Here is a 15,589-nt window from a genome sequence, read left to right on the forward strand (position 1 = left end):
CCAAACCAACATTAGCTCATCCACTCATTCACATATGTGTGTGCCCAGAGGTCCGGGAGCTCCAGTCATAAGTCCGGGTGATCTATGTCCGGAGAAGGCTCACATTAGCCGCTCTAAGGGGTCCTGCTGCCCCCCAGCTTCCCGGCCTTTGAGAAGAGACACATAACTCCGCTCTTCCGCTTCTCCGCTATGGGCCCTGGTACTCCCGATCCTCCGAACTCAGGTGAATTGCGTGACGTGCTTCTGCTCTACTATAAGCCCCTACACACTTCGAACACGGCTGTTATCACCCTGTTACTGCATTTCAATGACACCCATTTGCTTTCGATCTCAGTGTCTGCCACCGTACGGAAAAAGCGGGGGGGTGGGGGGTGGGGGGGCATAAGCGCATTCGTGCTGTAAGTAATCAGAAGTTAATAGTGTTAACGGTTTGCGAGAAATTTTTAATGCTAGACAAAAAAAGAAAATTAAAAGGATATAATTAAATAAATAGATAGAAAAATAAAATTAAAAACGAAAAAAAAAAAATTGTGAGGGGAATATAACATGTAATTAAGTTGGCGGTTCACAGGGAATCTCAGACATCAAACTGTTTTTAATTGAACATAAATAGTACACCCAAATATACAAATGTACAAATAAACATAGCAAGGTAGAACTGAATGTCAATGAAACAACCAGGGATGAGGAAGCAACGGACATGAGGACATTTGTTCTGTATGTAATGAGAAGTTAATAGTGTTACAGGTTTGTGAGAAATTTACAGTGCTAGACAAAAAACGAAATTAAAAGGAAATAATTAGATAAATAGATAGACAAATGAAATTAAAACCAAAAAAAAAAAATGCAAGGGGAATACGACATGTAATTAAGTTGGCGATTCACAAGGAATCTCAGACATCAAACTGTATATTTTTTGTTGTTTATATATAAACATATATAAACAAACATATATTGTTTGTTGTTTATTTTTGGGATATATTGAGGAATATTTAATGGAAAGGAGTCACAATCGCTTTTTGACAATGTCGAAGTGTATACGTGGCTATAGAATTTAAAGTTTTCATTAGAAATTATAGCCTCATCTGTAATTTCCTTGTTGTTAAGACGGGCTTAGCTTTGCTCCGCTCCTCCTCTCCTCCGCTCCTCCGCTCTTCCGCTCCGGGCCCTGGAACTCCCGATCCGCGGGACTTCGGTGAATTCCGGGCCAGTTTTTTGCTCTTCTGCTCTCCTCCCCTCCTCCGCTTCTTCGCTCCCCCGCTTTGGACCCTGGAACTCTTGAACAGGGCCGGGCTTCTGCCCTCCGCCTCTCCTCTGCTCATCCGCTCCAGGCCCTGGCACTCCCTGTGATCCAGTCATTCGCATGTGCGTGCCCGGAGGTCCGGGAGCTCCACTCAAACGTCCGGGGGGGATAAGGGTAAGGGGTCCTGCCCCCCCCCCCCTCGCCGCCTCTGAGAAGAGAAACATCTCCTCCACTCCTCCGCTCATCCGCTGCGGAACCAGGTACTACCGATCCGCCGGACTCAGGCGAATTGCAGAAAGGGGTTTTGCTGTCCTCCGCTCCTCCGCTCCTCCGCTCCTCCGCTCCTCCGCTCCTCCGCTCCTCCGTTTCGGGCCCTGGAACTCCCGAACCGCTGGACACAAGCGAATCACGGTCCAGGCTTCTGCTCTCCTCCGCTCCTCACCTCATCCGCTCCAGGCCCTGGTACTCCGTGTCCGCGGGAACCCCCCCCAACCCACAAAAACAAACTCTCACACACACACAAACACACGCACACACACACACACACACACACACACACACAAACACACAAACACACACAGACACACCTGAACTCATCATCGCTGTGCTGATAGCATTGGCCGAAACGTATCCACAACCAAACCAACATTAGCTCATCCAGTCATTCACATATGTGTGTGCCCAGAGGTCCGGGAGCTCCAGTCATAACTCCGGGTGATCTCTGTCCGGAGTAGGCTCACCTTAGCCGGTCTAAGGGGTCCTGCTGCCCCCCAGCTTCCCCGCCTTTGAGAAGAGACACATAACTCCGCTCTTCCGCTTCTCCGCTATGGGCCCTGGTACTCCCGATCCTCCGAACTCAGGTGAATTGCGTGACGTGCTTCTGCTCTCCTATAAGCCCCTACACACTTCGAACACGGCTGTTATCACCCTGTTACTGCATTTCAATGACACCCATTTGCTTTCGATCTCAGTGTCTGCCTCCGTACGGAAAAAGCGGGATGGGTGGGGGGGCATAAGCGCAATCGTGCTGTAAGTAATCAGAAGTTAATAGTGTTAACGGTTTGCGAGAAATTTTTAATGCTAGACAAAAAAAGAAAATTAGAAGGATATAATTAAATAAATAGATAGAAAAATAAAATTAAAAACGAAAAAAAAAAATTGTGAGGGGAATATAACATGTAATTAAGTTGGCGGTTCACAAGGAATCTCAGACATCAAACTGTTTTTAATTGAACATAAATAGTACACCCAAATATACAAATGTACAAATAAACATAGCAAGGTAGAACTGAATGTCAATGAAACAACCAGGGATGAGGAAGCAACGGACATCAGGACATTTGTTCTGTATGTAATGAGAAGTTAATAGTGTTACAGGTTTGTGAGAAATTTACAGTGCGAGACAAAAAAAGAAATTAAAAGGAAGTAATTAAATCAATAGATAGACAAATAAGAAATTAAAACGAAAAAAAAAAAAAAAAATTGCAAGGGGAATGTAACATGTAATCAAGTTGTTTTTTTTGTTTTTTTTTTTTTTTTTACCAAAAAAAAAAGGAACCTCGGACATGGGTAACTATATTTTTTTGTTTTCGGATTTTTCCATAAGTTTTAAGGATTTTTTTTTTTTTTTTTTATATTTCAAAATCGTTTATGAAGACATTAAAATTTGGGGAGCATTTTTGCATTCTGTTCTTGTGAATGAAGAACTTGGCCAGGCCTAAAAGAACATTGACACAGAGTTCATCTGTTATGTTGCTTATAAGTAAACAGAATGTTATATCATCTTTTGAGAAGGAAACTGGTGACGATGGAATGAGAAGGAGAAAAAATATATGGTCAGTGGTTTCAATGTTGTCTTCACAAAATGTACAAATATTATCTTCAAAATTAAAGCGTACCCTCGATAATTCCTTAGATGGGTAGATGTCAGTCATAATTTTGAAGTGGGTCTCTTTTGCCTTGGGGGTATGGGTAGAGTCAGATACATAGTTCGCAGCGTGGCAATCGATTCCTCATCAAATTTATTTAAAATATCCTTTTTTTTTTTTTTGACGTCCAGGGAATAAGTTTCCTGTGAAACATTTCCTAATAAAGGAGTTGCCGCGCTTTCTGTCCACAATTGAGATTCCCTGGAGTGATAGTCGGGGTAACTGTGGTTGTACGGTTCGGTGCGTCATTATATTTTTGGTCAGGAATACAAATTGTCGAGGCAGTGCGTTTCGTAACTTTAGCAACTCTAATATGGGAGGCTTGAATCTGTGTGTAGTACAGAACTGCTCATTGTCCAGAGGACTGCCAGTGTCATCCATCAAGTCAATTATCGACCATATACCTTTCTCAAAGCATTCCTTGTAAAACAGAGGTTTGTTGCCATGCAGTACATATCGATTGTTCCAAACTATTATACTGTGTGGTGAGAAATTGTGTACGTATATCATTTTCCAGTATAATAATATTTGTTTATGGAACTCTGAACATTTGACAGGAATCTTGTTGATATCCAAGTCAGAGATAAGCAGAAGACTCAGGCCGCCGACTTTGTTGAATAAGTAGTTTGGAGTACAATACCAGAAAGAACGATGAGGTTTGATCCAGGATTTCAACCAGTTCACCTTCAATGTCCCATTCAAGCAGTCCGACTCTATCACTTTCAGCCCTCCTTCACTTGTTTCTTTCACCATATGTGATTTTTCTTAGATGGTGTGGTCTGTTCCTCCAGATAAAGTTGAAATTGATTTGGTTAACAGATTTTACGAGTTGATTTGGAGCAGCATTGGAATACGCTGGGTATATACATCTGGATAAACACATCCATTTTAGTCAAATATATCCGGCCTAATATTGATAAATCTCTCTGGAGCCATATATTAGAATTAAGCTTTACTTTGATTCAGTTTAGATTCAATGTTCCTGGATTGATTTAACGTTTGGTCCTTGGATAGGAAAATGCTCAAGTATTTTATTTCTGATTTCATAGAAACATCGCTGATTTCCTTTAGTGGCGAGTCATGCAGCGCAAGAAGTTTGCATTTCTTTAAGTTTAATGACAATCCTGAAGCCTTGGAGAATGTTTTGGTTTTTTTCAGCACTTATTGGGACTTGATGTTCATTTTTCAAAACTAAGGTTGTGTCATCTGCCAGCAGGCTAATAACAATTTCTGTCCCCAACATTACTTCTGTCCCACACGTATACACACACACACACACACACACACACACACACACACACCTTAATTCCACTCTTTTATATACGCATGTCTGGAGTTCCGGGAGCTCGTTCTCAACGTTCTGGGGATAATCATAGCTGTGCTGATAGCATTGGCCGAAACGTATCCACAACCAAACCAACATTAGCTCATCCACTCATTCATATATGTGTGTGCCCAGAGGTCCGGGAGCTCCAGTCATAACTCCGGGTGATATCTGTCCGGAGTAGGCTCACATTAGCCGGTCTAAGGGGTCCTGCTGCCCCCCAGCTTCCCCGCCTTTGAGAAGAGACACATAACTCCGCTCTTCCGCTTCTCCGCTATGGGCCCTGGTACTCCCGATCCTCCGAACTCAGGTGAATTGCGTGACGTGCTTCTGCTCTACTATAAGCCCCTACACACTTCGAACACGGCTGTTATCACCCTGTTACTGCATTTCAATGACACCCATTTGCTTTCGATCTCAGTGTCTGCCTCCGTACGGAAAAAGCGGGATGGGTGGGGGGGCATAAGCGCATTCGTGCTGTAAGTAATCAGAAGTTAATAGTGTTAACGGTTTGCGAGAAATTTTTAATGCTAGACAAAAAAAGAAAATTAAAAGGATATAATTAAATAAATAGATAGAAAAATAAAATTAAAAACGAAAAAAAAAAATTGTGAGGGGAATATAACATGTAATTAAGTTGGCGGTTCACAAGGAATCTCAGACATCAAACTGTTTTTAATTGAACATAAATAGTACACCCAAATATACAAATGTACAAATAAACATAGCAAGGTAGAACTGAATGTCAATGAAACAACCAGGGATGAGGAAGCAACGGACATCAGGACATTTGTTCTGTATGTAATGAGAAGTTAATAGTGTTACAGGTTTGTGAGAAATTTACAGTGCGAGACAAAAAAAGAAATTAAAAGGAAGTAATTAAATCAATAGATAGACAAATAAGAAATTAAAACGAAAAAAAAAAAAAAAAAATTGCAAGGGGAATGTAACATGTAATCAAGTTGTTTTTTTTTTTTTGTTTTTTTTTTTACCAAAAAAAAAAGGAACCTCGGACATGGGTAACTATATTTTTTTGTTTTCGGATTTTTCCATAAGTTTTAAGGATTTTTTTTTTTTTTTTTATATTTCAAAATCGTTTATGAAGACATTAAAATTTGGGGAGCATTTTTGCATTCTGTTCTTGTGAATGAAGAACTTGGCCAGGCCTAAAAGAACATTGACACAGAGTTCATCTGTTATGTTGCTTATAAGTAAACAGAATGTTATATCATCTTTTGAGAAGGAAACTGGTGACGATGGAATGAGAAGGAGAAAAAATATATGGTCAGTGGTTTCAATGTTGTCTTCACAAAATGTACAAATATTATCTTCAAAATTAAAGCGTACCCTCGATAATTCCTTAGATGGGTAGATGTCAGTCATAATTTTGAAGTGGGTCTCTTTTGCCTTGGGGGTATGGGTAGAGTCAGATACATAGTTCGCAGCGTGGCAATCGATTCCTCATCAAATTTATTTAAAATATCATTTTTTTTTTTTTTGACGTCCAGGGAATAAGTTTCCTGTGAAACATTTCCTAATAAAGGAGTTGCCGCGCTTTCTGTCCACAATTGAGATTCCCTGGAGTGATAGTCGGGGTAACTGTGGTTGTACGGTTCGGTGCGTCATTATATTTTTGGTCAGGAATACAAATTGTCGAGGCAGTGCGTTTCGTAACTTTAGCAACTCTAATATGGGAGGCTTGAATCTGTGTGTAGTACAGAACTGCTCATTGTCCAGAGGACTGCCAGTGTCATCCATCAAGTCAATTATTGACCATATACCTTTCTCAAAGCATTCCTTGTAAAACAGAGGTTTGTTGCCATGCAGTACATATCGATTGTTCCAAACTATTATACTGTGTGGTGAGAAATTGTGTACGTATATCATTTTCCAGTATAATAATATTTGTTTATGGAACTCTGAACATTTGACAGGAATCTTGTTGATATCCAAGTCAGAGATAAGCAGAAGACTCAGGCCGCCGACTTTGTTGAATAAGTAGTTTGGAGTACAATACCAGAAAGAACGATGAGGTTTGATCCAGGATTTCAACCAGTTCACCTTCAATGTCCCATTCAAGCAGTCCGACTCTATCACTTTCAGCCCTCCTTCACTTGTTTCTTTCACCATATGTGATTTTTCTTAGATGGTGTGGTCTGTTCCTCCAGATAAAGTTGAAATTGATTTGGTTAACAGATTTTACGAGTTGATTTGGAGCAGCATTGGAATACGCTGGGTATATACATCTGGATAAACACATCCATTTTAGTCAAATATATCCGGCCTAATATTGATAAATCTCTCTGGAGCCATATATTAGAATTAAGCTTTACTTTGATTCAGTTTAGATTCAATGTTCCTGGATTGATTTAACGTTTGGTCCTTGGATAGGAAAATGCTCAAGTATTTTATTTCTGATTTCATAGAAACATCGCTGATTTCCTTTAGTGGCGAGTCATGCAGCGCAAGAAGTTTGCATTTCTTTAAGTTTAATGACAATCCTGAAGCCTTGGAGAATGTTTTGGTTTTTTTCAGCACTTATTGGGACTTGATGTTCATTTTTCAAAACTAAGGTTGTGTCATCCGCCAGCAGGCTAATAACAATTTCTGTCCCCAACATTACTTCTGTCCCACACGTATACACACACACACACACACACACAAACACACACACACACACACACACACACCTTAATTCCACTCTTTTATATACGCATGTCTGGAGTTCCGGGAGCTCGTTCTCAACGTTCTGGGGATAATCATAGCTGTGCTGATAGCATTGGCCGAAACGTATCCACAACCAAACCAACATTAGCTCATCCACTCATTCACATATGTGTGTGCCCAGAGGTCCGGGAGCTCCAGTCATAAGTCCGGGTGATCTATGTCCGGAGAAGGCTCACATTAGCCGGTCTAAGGGGTCCTGCTGCCCCCCAGCTTCCCCGCCTTTGAGAAGAGACACATAACTCCGCTCTTCCGCTTCTCCGCTATGGGCCCTGGTACTCCCGATCCTCCGAACTCAGGTGAATTGCGTGACGTGCTTCTGCTCTCCTATAAGCCCCTACACACTTCGAACACGGCTGTTATCACCCTGTTACTGCATTTCAATGACACCCATTTGCTTTCGATCTCAGTGTCTGCCACCGTACGGAAAAAGCGGGGGGTGGGGGGGCATAAGCGCATTCGTGCTGTAAGTAATCAGAAGTTAATAGTGTTAACGGTTTGCGAGAAATTTTTAATGCTAGACAAAAAAAGAAAATTAAAAGGATATAATTAAATAAATAGATAGAAAAATAAAATTAAAAACGAAAAAAAAAAATTGTGAGGGGAATATAACATGTAATTAAGTTGGCGGTTCACAAGGAATCTCAGACATCAAACTGTTTTTAATTGAACATAAATAGTACACCCAAATATACAAATGTACAAATAAACATAGCAAGGTAGAACTGAATGTCAATGAAACAACCAGGGATGAGGAAGCAACGGACATCAGGACATTTGTTCTGTATGTAATGAGAAGTTAATAGTGTTACAGGTTTGTGAGAAATTTACAGTGCGAGACAAAAAAAGAAATTAAAAGGAAGTAATTAAATCAATAGATAGACAAATAAGAAATTAAAACGAAAAAAAAAAAAAAAAAATTGCAAGGGGAATGTAACATGTAATCAAGTTGTTTTTTTTTTTTTTGTTTTTTTTTTTTTACCAAAAAAAAAAGGAACCTCGGACATGGGTAACTATATTTTTTAGTTTTTGGATTTTTCCATAAGTTTTAAGGATTTTTTTTTTTTTTTTTTTTATATTTCAAAATCGTTTATGAAGACATTAAAATTTGGGGAGCATTTTTGCATTCTGTTCTTGTGAATGAAGAACTTGGCCAGGCCTAAAAGAACATTGACACAGAGTTCATCTGTTATGTTGCTTATAAGTAAACAGAATGTTATATCATCTTTTGAGAAGGAAACTGGTGACGATGGAATGAGAAGGAGAAAAAATATATGGTCAGTGGTTTCAATGTTGTCTTCACAAAATGTACAAATATTATCTTCAAAATTAAAGCGTACCCTCGATAATTCCTTAGATGGGTAGATGTCAGTCATAATTTTGAAGTGGGTCTCTTTTGCCTTGGGGGTATGGGTAGAGTCAGATACATAGTTCGCAGCGTGGCAATCGATTCCTCATCAAATTTATTTAAAATATCCTTTTTTTTTTTTTTGACGTCCAGGGAATAAGTTTCCTGTGAAACATTTCCTAATAAAGGAGTTGCTGCGCTTTCTGTCCACAATTGAGATTCCCTGGAGTGATAGTCGGGGTAACTGTGGTTGTACGGTTCGGTGCGTCATTATATTTTTGGTCAGGAATACAAATTGTCGAGGCAGTGCGTTTCGTAACTTTAGCAACTCTAATATGGGAGGCTTGAATCTGTGTGTAGTACAGAACTGCTCATTGTCCAGAGGACTGCCAGTGTCATCCATCAAGTCAATTATTGACCATATACCTTTCTCAAAGCATTCCTTGTAAAACAGAGGTTTGTTGCCATGCAGTACATATCGATTGTTCCAAACTATTATACTGTGTGGTGAGAAATTGTGTACGTATATCATTTTCCAGTATAATAATATTTGTTTATGGAACTCTGAACATTTGACAGGAATCTTGTTGATATCCAAGTCAGAGATAAGCAGAAGACTCAGGCCGCCGACTTTGTTGAATAAGTAGTTTGGAGTACAATACCAGAAAGAACGATGAGGTTTGATCCAGGATTTCAACCAGTTCACCTTCAATGTCCCATTCAAGCAGTCCGACTCTATCACTTTCAGCCCTCCTTCACTTGTTTCTTTCACCATATGTGATTTTTCTTAGATGGTGTGGTCTGTTCCTCCAGATAAAGTTGAAATTGATTTGGTTAACAGATTTTACGAGTTGATTTGGAGCAGCATTGGAATACGCTGGGTATATACATCTGGATAAACACATCCATTTTAGTCAAATATATCCGGCCTAATATTGATAAATCTCTCTGGAGCCATATATTAGAATTAAGCTTTACTTTGATTCAGTTTAGATTCAATGTTCCTGGATTGATTTAACGTTTGGTCCTTGGATAGGAAAATGCTCAAGTATTTTATTTCTGATTTCATAGAAACATCGCTGATTTCCTTTAGTGGCGAGTCATGCAGCGCAAGAAGTTTGCATTTCTTTAAGTTTAATGACAATCCTGAAGCCTTGGAGAATGTTTTGGTTTTTTTCAGCACTTATTGGGACTTGATGTTCATTTTTCAAAACTAAGGTTGTGTCATCCGCCAGCAGGCTAATAACAATTTCTGTCCCCAACATTACTTCTGTCCCACACGTATACACACACACACACACACACACAAACACACACACACACACACACACACACCTTAATTCCACTCTTTTATATACGCATGTCTGGAGTTCCGGGAGCTCGTTCTCAACGTTCTGGGGATAATCATAGCTGTGCTGATAGCATTGGCCGAAACGTATCCACAACCAAACCAACATTAGCTCATCCACTCATTCACATATGTGTGTGCCCAGAGGTCCGGGAGCTCCAGTCATAAGTCCGGGTGATCTATGTCCGGAGAAGGCTCACATTAGCCGGTCTAAGGGGTCCTGCTGCCCCCCAGCTTCCCCGCCTTTGAGAAGAGACACATAACTCCGCTCTTCCGCTTCTCCGCTATGGGCCCTGGTACTCCCGATCCTCCGAACTCAGGTGAATTGCGTGACGTGCTTCTGCTCTCCTATAAGCCCCTACACACTTCGAACACGGCTGTTATCACCCTGTTACTGCATTTCAATGACACCCATTTGCTTTCGATCTCAGTGTCTGCCACCGTACGGAAAAAGCGGGGGGTGGGGGGGCATAAGCGCATTCGTGCTGTAAGTAATCAGAAGTTAATAGTGTTAACGGTTTGCGAGAAATTTTTAATGCTAGACAAAAAAAGAAAATTAAAAGGATATAATTAAATAAATAGATAGAAAAATAAAATTAAAAACGAAAAAAAAAAATTGTGAGGGGAATATAACATGTAATTAAGTTGGCGGTTCACAAGGAATCTCAGACATCAAACTGTTTTTAATTGAACATAAATAGTACACCCAAATATACAAATGTACAAATAAACATAGCAAGGTAGAACTGAATGTCAATGAAACAACCAGGGATGAGGAAGCAACGGACATCAGGACATTTGTTCTGTATGTAATGAGAAGTTAATAGTGTTACAGGTTTGTGAGAAATTTACAGTGCGAGACAAAAAAAGAAATTAAAAGGAAGTAATTAAATCAATAGATAGACAAATAAGAAATTAAAACGAAAAAAAAAAAAAAAAATTGCAAGGGGAATGTAACATGTAATCAAGTTGGTTTTTTTTTTTTGTTTTTTTTTTTTTACCAAAAAAAAAAGGAACCTCGGACATGGGTAACTATATTTTTTAGTTTTCGGATTTTTCCATAAGTTTTAAGGATTTTTTTTTTTTTTTTTTTATATTTCAAAATCGTTTATGAAGACATTAAAATTTGGGGAGCATTTTTGCATTCTGTTCTTGTGAATGAAGAACTTGGCCAGGCCTAAAAGAACATTGACACAGAGTTCATCTGTTATGTTGCTTATAAGTAAACAGAATGTTATATCATCTTTTGAGAAGGAAACTGGTGACGATGGAATGAGAAGGAGAAAAAATATATGGTCAGTGGTTTCAATGTTGTCTTCACAAAATGTACAAATATTATCTTCAAAATTAAAGCGTACCCTCGATAATTCCTTAGATGGGTAGATGTCAGTCATAATTTTGAAGTGGGTCTCTTTTGCCTTGGGGGTATGGGTAGAGTCAGATACATGGTTCGCAGCGTGGCAATCGATTCCTCATCAAATTTATTTAAAATATCCTTTTTTTTTTTTTTGACGTCCAGGGAATAAGTTTCCTGTGAAACATTTCCTAATAAAGGAGTTGCCGCGCTTTCTGTCCACAATTGAGATTCCCTGGAGTGATAGTCGGGGTAACTGTGGTTGTACGGTTCGGTGCGTCATTATATTTTTGGTCAGGAATACAAATTGTCGAGGCAGTGCGTTTCGTAACTTTAGCAACTCTAATATGGGAGGCTTGAATCTGTGTGTAGTACAGAACTGCTCATTGTCCAGAGGACTGCCAGTGTCATCCATCAAGTCAATTATCGACCATATACCTTTCTCAAAGCATTCCTTGTAAAACAGAGGTTTGTTGCCATGCAGTACATATCGATTGTTCCAAACTATTATACTGTGTGGTGAGAAATTGTGTACGTATATCATTTTCCAGTATAATAATATTTGTTTATGGAACTCTGAACATTTGACAGGAATCTTGTTGATATCCAAGTCAGAGATAAGCAGAAGACTCAGGCCGCCGACTTTGTTGAATAAGTAGTTTGGAGTACAATACCAGAAAGAACGATGAGGTTTGATCCAGGATTTCAACCAGTTCACCTTCAATGTCCCATTCAAGCAGTCCGACTCTATCACTTTCAGCCCTCCTTCACTTGTTTCTTTCACCATATGTGATTTTTCTTAGATGGTGTGGTCTGTTCCTCCAGATAAAGTTGAAATTGATTTGGTTAACAGATTTTACGAGTTGATTTGGAGCAGCATTGGAATACGCTGGGTATATACATCTGGATAAACACATCCATTTTAGTCAAATATATCCGGCCTAATATTGATAAATCTCTCTGGAGCCATATATTAGAATTAAGCTTTACTTTGATTCAGTTTAGATTCAATGTTCCTGGATTGATTTAACGTTTGGTCCTTGGATAGGAAAATGCTCAAGTATTTTATTTCTGATTTCATGGAAACATCGCTGATTTCCTTTAGTGGCGAGTCATGCAGCGCAAGAAGTTTGCATTTCTTTAAGTTTAATGACAATCCTGAAGCCTTGGAGAATGTTTTGGTTTTTTTCGGCACTTATTGGGACTTGATGTTCATTTTTCAAAACTAAGGTTGTGTCATCTGCCAGCAGGCTAATAACAATTTCTGTCCCCAACATTACTTCTGTCCCACACGTATACACACACACACACACACACACACACACACACACACACACACACACACACCTTAATTCCACTCTTTTATATACGCATGTCTGGAGTTCCGGGAGCTCGTTCTCAACGTTCTGGGGATAATCATAGCTGTGCTGATAGCATTGGCCGAAACGTATCCACAACCAAACCAACATTAGCTCATCCACTCATTCACATATGTGTGTGCCCAGAGGTCCGGGAGCTCCAGTCATAAGTCCGGGTGATCTATGTCCGGAGAAGACTCACATTAGCCGGTCTAAGGGGTCCTGCTGCCCCCCAGTTTCCCCGCCTTTGAGAAGAGACACATAACTCCGCTCTTCCGCTTCTCCGCTATGGGCCCTGGTACTCCCGATCCTCCGAACTCAGGTGAATTGCGTGACGTGCTTCTGCTCTCCTATAAGCCCCTACACACTTCGAACACGGCTGTTATCACCCTGTTACTGCATTTCAATGACACCCATTTGCTTTCGATCTCAGTGTCTGCCTCCGTACGGAAAAAGCGGGATGGGTGGGGGGGCATAAGCGCATTCGTGGTGTAAGTAATCAGAAGTTAATAGTGTTAACGGTTTGCGAGAAATTTTTAATGCTAGACAAAAAAAGAAAATTAGAAGGATATAATTAAATAAATAGATAGAAAAATAAAATTAAAAACGAAAAAAAAAAATTGTGAGGGGAATATAACATGTAATTAAGTTGGCGGTTCACAAGGAATCTCAGACATCAAACTGTTTTTAATTGAACATAAATAGTACACCCAAATATACAAATGTACAAATAAACATAGCAAGGTAGAACTGAATGTCAATGAAACAACCAGGGATGAGGAAGCAACGGACATCAGGACATTTGTTCTGTATGTAATGAGAAGTTAATAGTGTTACAGGTTTGTGAGAAATTTACAGTGCGAGACAAAAAAAGAAATTAAAAGGAAGTAATTAAATCAATAGATAGACAAATAAGAAATTAAAACGAAAAAAAAAAAAAAAAATTGCAAGGGGAATGTAACATGTAATCAAGTTGTTTTTTTTGTTTTGTTTTTTTTTTTTACCAAAAAAAAAAGGAACCTCGGACATGGGTAACTATATTTTTTTGTTTTCGGATTTTTCCATAAGTTTTAAGGATTTTTTTTTTTTTTTTTTATATTTCAAAATCGTTTATGAAGACATTAAAATTTGGGGAGCATTTTTGCATTCTGTTCTTGTGAATGAAGAACTTGGCCAGGCCTAAAAGAACATTGACACAGAGTTCATCTGTTATGTTGCTTATAAGTAAACAGAATGTTATATCATCTTTTGAGAAGGAAACTGGTGACGATGGAATGAGAAGGAGAAAAAATATATGGTCAGTGGTTTCAATGTTGTCTTCACAAAATGTACAAATATTATCTTCAAAATTAAAGCGTACCCTCGATAATTCCTTAGATGGGTAGATGTCAGTCATAATTTTGAAGTGGGTCTCTTTTGCCTTGGGGGTATGGGTAGAGTCAGATACATAGTTCGCAGCGTGGCAATCGATTCCTCATCAAATTTATTTAAAATATCCTTTTTTTTTTTTTTGACGTCCAGGGAATAAGTTTCCTGTGAAACATTTCCTAATAAAGGAGTTGCCGCGCTTTCTGTCCACAATTGAGATTCCCTGGAGTGATAGTCGGGGTAACTGTGGTTGTACGGTTCGGTGCGTCATTATATTTTTGGTCAGGAATACAAATTGTCGAGGCAGTGCGTTTCGTAACTTTAGCAACTCTAATATGGGAGGCTTGAATCTGTGTGTAGTACAGAACTGCTCATTGTCCAGAGGACTGCCAGTGTCATCCATCAAGTCAATTATCGACCATATACCTTTCTCAAAGCATTCCTTGTAAAACAGAGGTTTGTTGCCATGCAGTACATATCGATTGTTCCAAACTATTATACTGTGTGGTGAGAAATTGTGTACGTATATCATTTTCCAGTATAATAATATTTGTTTATGGAACTCTGAACATTTGACAGGAATCTTGTTGATATCCAAGTCAGAGATAAGCAGAAGACTCAGGCCGCCGACTTTGTTGAATAAGTAGTTTGGAGTACAATACCAGAAAGAACGATGAGGTTTGATCCAGGATTTCAACCAGTTCACCTTCAATGTCCCATTCAAGCAGTCCGACTCTATCACTTTCAGCCCTCCTTCACTTGTTTCTTTCACCATATGTGATTTTTCTTAGATGGTGTGGTCTGTTCCTCCAGATAAAGTTGAAATTGATTTGGTTAACAGATTTTACGAGTTGATTTGGAGCAGCATTGGAATACGCTGGGTATATACATCTGGATAAACACATCCATTTTAGTCAAATATATCCGGCCTAATATTGATAAATCTCTCTGGAGCCATATATTAGAATTAAGCTTTACTTTGATTCAGTTTAGATTCAATGTTCCTGGATTGATTTAACGTTTGGTCCTTGGATAGGAAAATGCTCAAGTATTTTATTTCTGATTTCATAGAAACATCGCTGATTTCCTTTAGTGGCGAGTCATGCAGCGCAAGAAGTTTGCATTTCTTTAAGTTTAATGACAATCCTGAAGCCTTGGAGAATGTTTTGGTTTTTTTCAGCACTTATTGGGACTTGATGTTCATTTTTCAAAACTAAGGTTGTGTCATCTGCCAGCAGGCTAATAACAATTTCTGTCCCCAACATTACTTCTGTCCCACACGTATACACACACACACACACACACACACACACACACACACACCTTAATTCCACTCTTTTATATACGCATGTCTGGAGTTCCGGGAGCTCGTTCTCAACGTTCTGGGGATAATCATAGCTGTGCTGATAGCATTGGCCGAAACGTATCCACAACCAAACCAACATTAGCTCATCCACTCATTCATATATGTGTGTGCCCAGAGGTCCGGGAGCTCCAGTCATAACTCCGGGTGATATCTGTCCGGAGTAGGCTCACATTAGCCGGTCTAAGGGGTCCTGCTGCCCCCCAGCTTCCCCGCCTTTGAGAAGAGACA

This window comes from Fistularia commersonii, unplaced genomic scaffold (genome assembly GCF_037954325.1).
Source record: "Fistularia commersonii isolate RoL2024-O1a breed Wild unplaced genomic scaffold, RoL_Fcom_v1.0 HiC_scaffold_39, whole genome shotgun sequence".
Classification (NCBI taxonomy): domain Eukaryota; kingdom Metazoa; phylum Chordata; class Actinopteri; order Syngnathiformes; family Fistulariidae; genus Fistularia; species Fistularia commersonii.